The sequence below is a fragment of the Medicago sativa genome, chromosome 8, assembly GCF_051527215.1.
Source record: "Medicago sativa cultivar Bolivia chromosome 8, Bolivia_mono, whole genome shotgun sequence".
In the NCBI taxonomy this organism is placed as follows: Eukaryota; Viridiplantae; Streptophyta; class Magnoliopsida; order Fabales; family Fabaceae; genus Medicago; species Medicago sativa.
The window spans coordinates 26,379,770-26,388,498 of NC_140756.1; positions in this window are offsets into that span (position 1 = coordinate 26,379,770).

Here is an 8,729-nt window from a genome sequence, read left to right on the forward strand (position 1 = left end):
GCTGAAGATGAGGAGGATAATGAAGAAATATCGTATGAGATCACTCGACTACTTGAACAAGAAAGAAGAGCCATTCAGCCTCACCAGGAAGAGATTGAGCTTGTCAACCTGGGTACTGAAGAAAACATGCGAGAGATCAAAATTGGTGCCGCACTTGAGCCAGAGGTAAAAAAGAAGATTACTCAGCTTATCCATGATTATCCAGATGTCTTTGCATGGTCCTATGAAGATATGCCGGGTCTAGATCCCAAGATTGTGGAACATCGGATACCGACAAGACCTGAATGCCATCCCGTCAAACAGAAATTGAGAAGGTCTCGCCCAAACATGGCTCTTAAGATTAAAGCTGAGGTACAAAAGCAAATTGATGCGGGTTTCCTCATGACAGCTGAGTATCCTGAGTGGATTGCCAATATTGTGCCAGTACCAAAGAAAGATGGGAAAGTTCGAATGTGTGTTGATTACAGGGATTTGAATAAAGTCAGTCCAAAAGACAACTTTCCATTGCCTCATATTGATGTGCTTGTTGACAGTACTGCTCAATCCAAAGTGTTCTCCTTTATGGATGGTTTCTCTGGCTATAACCAGATACGTATGTCACCTGAAGATAGGGAAAAGACGTCCTTCATCACTCCATGGGGAACGTTTTGTTATAAAGTGATGCCTTTTGGCTTGATAAATGCTGGTGCTACCTATCAAAGGGGTATGACAACTTTGTTCCATGATATGATTCACAAGGAAATTGAAGTATATGTTGATGATATGATTGTAAAATCAAGTGATGAAGAGAAGCATGTTGTGTATTTTAAAAAGATGTTTGAAAGATTGAGAAAGTACAAGTTGCGGTTGAATCCCAACAAATGTACGTTTGGTGTAAGATCTGGAAAGTTGCCAGGCTTCATTGTCAGTCAAAGAGGCATTGAAGTTGATCCTGACAAAGTCCGAGCCATTAGAGAGATGTCGGCCCCTCAAACTGAAAAGCAAGTCAGAGGTTTCCTCGGACGCCTGAATTACATATCAGGATTTATATCTCACATGACTACTACCTGTGGACCAATTTTCAAATTGCTCAGAAAGAATCAGCCTATTGTATGGAATGATGAATGCCAAGAAGCTTTTGATAGCATTAAAGAATACTTGTTGGAACCACATATCCTTGTCACGCCAGTGGAAGGAAGGCCTTTGATTATGTATCTGTCAGTGTTAGATGAGTCCGTGGGCTGTGTCCTCGGTCAACAAGACGAGACTGGAAAGAAAGAACATGCTATCTACTATCTGAGCAAGAAATTCACCGATTGTGAGACTCGGTATACAATGCTTGAAAAGACTTGTTGTGCTTTAGCTTGGGCTGCCAAACGCCTGCGTCATTATATGGTGAATCATACAACTTGGTTGATATCCCGGATGGATCCAATCAAGTACATCTTTGAAAAGCCTGCTGTAACTGGAAAGATTGCACGTTGGCAGATGTTGTTGTCTGAATATGATATTGTGTACAAAGCTCAGAAAGCAATCAAAGGAAGTATCCTTGCTGAGCATCTTGCTTGTCAACCTCTTGATGATCACCAGTCGATCAAGTTTGAATTCCCTGATGAAGAGATCATGTATCTGAAAGCAAAAGACTGTGAAGAACCACTGATCAATGAAGGGCCAGATCCCAATAGCAAGTGGGGATTAGTCTTTGATGGTGCTGTCAATGCTTATGGTAAAGGAATTGGGGCTATTATTGTAACCCCGCAAGGGCATCACATTCCTTTTACCGCTCGAATAACTTTTGAATGCACAAACAACATAGCTGAATATGAAGCATGCATCTTGGGCATTGAGGAAGCCATTGACCTAAGAATTAAGCACCTTGACATCTATGGAGATTCGACACTTGTCATTAATCAGATAAAAGGTGAATGGGAGACTCATTATGAGACGCTGATCCCTTACCATGACTATGCAAGACGTCTGTTGACATACTTTACCAAAGTTGAGCTGCACCATATCCCTCGGGATGAAAATCAGATGGCTGATGCTCTTGCTACTTTGTCTTCCATGTTTCGTGTGAATCACTGGAATGACGTGCCCGTAATCAAGGTGCAGCGTCTTGACAGACCCGCTCATGTGTTTACTATTGAAAATATGCCAGATCAGGCTGATGAAGATGTGAATGATAGAAAGCCTTGGTATTACAACATCAAACAATTCTTGCAGAATCGTGAATATCCACCTAGTACCTCCAATAGGGATAAAAAGACCCTGAGGAGATGGGCTAGTAGATTCCTTCTGGACGGAGAAATCCTATACAAGAGGAACTATAACATGGTCTTGTTAAGATGTGTTGATGAACAAGAAGCTGAGAAATTGATGCACGATGTACATGACGGTACTTTTGGGACCCATGCTTCAGGTCATACTATGTCAAGAAAACTGTTAAGAGCCGGTTATTACTGGATGACTATGGAGCGTGACTGTTACAGGCATGCTAAGAGATGCCACAAATGTCAAATCTATGCTGACAAGATTCATGTGCCTCCACATGCTCTCAATGTTATCTCTTCCCCATGGCCTTTCTCTATGAGGGGCATTGACATGATCGGAAGAATCGAACCAAAGGCCCCTAATGGGCATCGTTTCCTTCTAGTGGCAATTGACTATTTCACCAAGTGGGTTGAAGCTGCTTCCTATGCAAATGTGACCAAGCAAGTGGTTGTCAAGTTTATCAAGAATAACATCATCTGTCGATATGGTGTCCCCAACAAGATCATCACCGACAATGGTTCCAATCTGAACAATAACATGATGCAAGCTTTATGTGAAGAATTCAAAATCGAACATCACAACTCTTCTCCTTATAGACCTCAGATGAATGGTGCAGTTGAGGCTTCTAACAAGAACATAAAGAAGATTGTTCAGAAGATGGTCACTACTTACAAAGACTGGCATGAGATGCTGCCTTTTGCCCTGCATGGTTACCGTACTACAGTGCGCAGTTCAACCGGGGCAACTCCTTTCTCTCTTGTATACGGCATGGAAGCAGTTCTCCCTCTGGAAGTGGAAATTCCATCTCTTCGAGTGATCATGGAAGCAAAATTGACTGAGGCTGAATGGTGTCAAAGTCGGTATGATCAGTTGAATTTGATTGAAGAGAAATGCATGGATGATATGACTCATGGACAGTTGTATCAGATACGAATGAAGAATGCTTTTGACAAGAAAGTCCAAGCTCGAGAATTCATGGAAGGCGAACTTGTATTGAAAAGAAGGATAAGCCAGCAACCCGACCCAAGGGGCAAGTGGACACCTAACTACGAAGGTCCTTATGTTGTTAAGAAGGCTTTCTGTGGTGGTGCTTTGATTCTTACACACATGGATGGTGTTGAGCTTCCAAATCCTGTAAATGCCGATATAGTCAAGAAATACTTTGTCTAAAAAGAAAAGAACAACGTGGTAGGTCGAAAACCCGAAAGGGCGATCCAGGCAAAAGTTAGGGACAAAAAAAATGAATATGAAGAAGCTCGCTGAGATTGTACGCAACTCAGGCAAAAATGAGCGTCTCGATGAGCCGAAAAACCGAAAGGGTGGTTCATGCAAAAATGAGATTGATAATAAAAGACAAGTAACTATATCTGGCAAATCACCATCACCCCCTTGGGGCATCTGTAGCTGTCAATGATCGTCTTCATCAGAAGCTTCTGTACTTGTGAATTCAAAATTTCTATGAAATATAGCGGTCATCGTGTTCAATGTACCACCAACCAATGAAATTACCATTTTCCAAGCTTTGTAAATCCGTGGAGTTATGCCTTTGGCTAACTCTCACTCTTCTACATCAATTTGAGCCTGTGCTTTTGTTTGAAATTCTATTTTCTTTCTACTTTCAATGCTATATACAAAATATTTTCTTTCTATTTGATAATGTCAATGTCTGAAACTAACATTTTTCAAAATTGAAAATCTTTTCCATTTATTTTGAAAGCAAACCTGAGCAATAGGGTACATTCCAGTGAAACATGCATAAATGAGCGTCAATGTCTATTTCAATACATGTTACAAGCAAATTGTTCCCCAAGATGATCCGTGGTCAATGGCAAGAATGAAAAAAAACAGAATGAAAGTAAAAAAAAAATGATGAAAATGAGAATGAAAATGAAAAGCTCGCTAAGTTGAAAACCCGAAAGGGCGGCTTAGGCAAAAATGAGCACCCCGCTGATTGACAACCTATGAAGGCAATTCAGGCAAAAATGGGGCAATGAAAAGAATTTATTCCCGGTGAATCGAAAACCAGAAAGGGCGGTTCAGGCAAAAATGGGATTGAAAAATAAAAGAAAGGGAAAAATGAAATAATATGAAAAGCATTGACCACAGATGCAGATACCCAATATTTATCCAGCACTGACACGCCTAGCAATGGAAACCTGTATCAAAAGAATCTTCCAAGGTTCCTTCTTCTACAAGCTTTGTATGTGATATGATATATTGCCCTCAGCCATGGTTTCGATACGTCCCTCAACGACGGTCTCTGCAAAAAGGATTTCCATGTGTACATGTTATAGCACGAGCCACTACGTGCCCAATCTTCCAATGTTTCGTCTGTCTCTGTGAAATTTCTCTGTCAAACTACAAACCAATCATGCATTTCAAGCATTCATACATGCATAATCATGCATTTTATGTGCTCATACATCTAATGATCTTGTTATACCATACATACATGTTTCATTTCCAATCTCAACTTTTAATTCAACTCAATCTCCACTTTCAATTCAGTTCAATCTCAACTTTCAATTCAATTCAATTTCAGTTTCCAATTCAACTCAATTTCAACTCTCCAATTCAATGTCTACGTCTCTGTTAAACTCTCAATTCAATCCCATGTCTATGTCTATGTTTGTATCTCTGATTATTTTAAACTTTCAATGTCTCTTTCAATATCAACTTTCAATTCAATTCAAATCCATGTTAATTCACTCTCAATTTGCTCTTGGGCCAACAATAATGGTCATGCCTATTTTCAAATCAAGTCAGTGTCAATCTACCCTCAATTTGTATCTTGTCAAATCAAACCTCCAATGTATCTTGCTATATGTCTTGTTATGGGTCAAGTGGCTAGTTCGATCCAAAGAACAGCTTGTACCTGCTTATATGCCTATATTCCCGGACAAACGACAAGTTCGATCCAAAGAACAGTTTGTACCCGGCTTATGTTTTGTTATCGGTCAAACAGCAAGTTCGATCCAAAGAACAGTTTGCACCTACTTACATGTTGTGATATTGATCAAGCATCAAGTTCGATCCAAAGAACAGCTTGTATCTGCCTTTTGTCTATGTCTCCAGGTCAAACGGCAAGTTCGATCCAAAGAACAGTTTGTACCTGCCTATCTGTTTGTGTTTTCAATCAAGCGGCAAGTTCGATCCAAAGAACAACTTGTGCCTGCCTATATATCTATGTCTCCGGTCAAGTAGCAAGTTCGATCCAAAGAACAGCTTGTACCTGTCTCATATTTCTATCCCCGGTCAAGTAGCAGGTTCGATCCAAAGAACAGCTTGTACCCATCTCTTGTTTGTATTTCTTGGTCAAGTGGCAAGTTTGATCCAAAGAACAACTTGTACCTATCTTTTATCCCCTGGTCTGTCTACCCTGTCAATGTCTACCTAGATCCCCAGTGATGTGACATGCTCTGTAGACTCCAGTTGTTTGTCCTGCATTCATAATCAAAATGTTGCATGACATTCATGTTTTTGAAAATGTGAGAGCGTATTTTTATGTCCAAAAACAGTGCAAATGTAAATATTTAAGTATCTTCGTCCCGTCAAATCAAAGACTACGTCTCTTGACTCTTCGGACAAAGAAACTTAAATAGGGGTAGCTGTTATACCCTAATTTTGGACCTAAAAATACTTGTTCAAAATATTCTTTCATCTTTGATATATGTCTATTACTCTTGAAGAATTGACAATTTGCTATTGTTTACACTGACATTTTACTCTGCTTTCTCTCCCAATTTAGCTTTAAAAATCTTTTCAACAGTGTATTTGTCTATGTTTTCTTGCATTTCAAGTCATCCAAAAACATTTTTTTTCATTTCAAGACATTTGAATTTGTCTCTGATCAATTGCATACTTCTTTGCATTTTATTTCAATATTGTTTGCAAAATTCATGAAAAAGGGTATTTTAGTCATTTCCTGCATTCAAATTCATTCTAGTCCTTGAAAATTGTTTGAGTCTTTTCAATTGGTCTGTATAAGTCCTTGTTTTAATTCCATGTTAAAATCCATTTCAAAAATTACATTTGAGTCATTTTGAGTCAGTTTAGCCCCTAGGGGCATTTTAGTCATTTCCTGTGTTAAAATTCCTTTTAATCTTTGAAAATTGTTCTTTGAGTACCTAGGGGCATTTTGGTCATTTCACATGAAATTTTGACAGAGAGAGGTTACTTTGAAGTACCTCATTTGTGTAGTTGGTTCATTTTAGTCCTTTTGGTGTTTTTTTATTGGTTTCACTTTACGTTGTTTTCAAATTACATTTTTTACCCAATTTTATTTTTAATTGCATTTTAGTCCCTAAAGTCTTTACAATTTGCACTTTAGTCCTTTTTTCATTTCAGTCCTTAAAATCTTTAAAGTTTGCATTTTTAGTCTTTTTTCTTTTTTTTTTCTCAGTCCATAAAATCTTTTTTTTCAATTTAAATTTTAGTCCTTTAGTCTTTAAAAAAAAATTGCAGTCTAGTCCTTTTTTGTTAATTGCAGAATAGTCCTTTTTTGCAAATTGCAGATTGGTCCCAAAGTCTCAAAAATTGCACAAAGGTCCTCAGGTTTAAGAACTCAGCAAGGCCGAATTCCTCAAAGTCCAGTCCAGGTGTCAACTTTCCATTGGATTACAAATACACATGTCAGCTATAAAAGGATCCAATCATCACCATTCCATTCAGAATCAAACAACTCAGCAAAATCACCACAAACACGTTTCACCCATTCTCTCTCCTCTAACAGAATCAAAAACCATTTTTCATCAAGAACATGATGAAGTTCATGAAGAACTTCATCATCTAACAAACCCTAACCGTTTCCAGATTCACCAAAACAAACGCAAATCAACAAATACATCATCAAATACACAAAATCAATACAAATTTCCAGAAGATCGAAGCCAAAACGTTTTCAATTCAACAAATCTTTTCGAATTTAGTGAAAGTTCTCAGTGATTCTCTGTGAGAATCTTCATCACTGAACGTTCTTCCTTGCAATTCAAGCGAGAATTCGTCAACAATCACGACGAATTCAACACGATCACAAGGAAAGTGTTGAGAGAAAGAAGAAGAGAAGTTGAAATTCGAAGTGAACTAGAGAAGAAGAAGAACAACAACGAAGCACTTACCAGAAGCTCAGAGAAGGTTCGCGAAGGTTCTCTTCGTCTTCTCACTCGAATCTCCAATCAAATCCAAGTAAACTCATAAGACCTTCTCGTTTTCGTTCCAAATCTTCATCGAAGGTTCATAAACGTAAATAAACGGTGAAACGAAGTAGGTTAACAAATTCCAGAACTTGTTCTTTCAAAAAAGATTGAAAAAGATTGAAAAAGAAAGAAACCGAAACATCAAACGTAGATCTACAACATTTCACAGTTTATTCTTAAAATCTAAGCTCATATTTGAAATCAGCATGAAAAATAGAGTAGTTTAGGGTTTAGATCCATGGAGATCGGAGAAGATTAGGGTTCCATCACCGGAATCTTCGCCGACAGTGGTCAAACCCGCCGGAGAAGATGATCGGAAACTTAGAGAGAAGGGAGAGAAGTTTGAAGCTTAGAGAGAGAAGTAAACGTTGAAAATGAAGTGAACCGGTCCACAAACCCTTATATAAGCAGTTGAACCGGTCTGGTTCAGTATTGGTTCACTTTTCCTTGCATCCTGGCCATTAGATCTAGGGTTTGATCCAATTGGATCAATCCAACGGCCTCTGTTGCTTCCCTGTAGATCCAGGATCCACCTCCCCTTGTGCCTGGGCTTTAGTTTGGGTTTCTTGCGTTTTTCTTTATTTTCTTGCTATTTCAACACTGTTTCTTGCTGTTTGCGCCCCTATGTGTTCAAAAACTTTGCAAAAAAATTCCAAATAAATTTCTATTAATTTTCTTGTGTCTTTTGATGAATCTTGATGTTGTTTGCATGTTGAATCTTGATTAAAAGTGTATGAGAAATATTTTGTGTTCTTGTTAATTCAATATTTTGATTCTTGTTAAAATTTTGTTAAAAACTCTTAAGTGTTTGTGAACTTTTTCTTGTAGTAATTTTGGCACTTGAAATCTATCTTTTGTGATGTGGTTTCATGCCAAAAATCACCTCAAGATTATGTGTAACCTTTCCTTACTTATAGCTCACTTTTTGTTAATATTCTTGTGAAATTGTGATGTGATTTTGAGCTTGGATGTTGGTACATAATTGTGGCCTTAGACATATAATTTTGTGGAATAAATTTGCCTCTTAATGTGGTGTATGCTTGCTGTTATGAGTTAGATTTTTTGTGAATTTTGTGTTGTAAATAATGTGAAATGCTCTTGTGAAATAAAGTGCATAAAGAACCTGAAAACCTTATAATCTTTGGCATGTTGATTTTCCTTGATTCTCATGTTTTTTCCTTGAAATAAATCACCTAAAATTTCCCAATGTTGTGAGAATTTAGGTCTTGAACTTACTTTAGAAGTATATTAAATTTCAAGTCCTTTTTGTCACTTTTGGTTAAG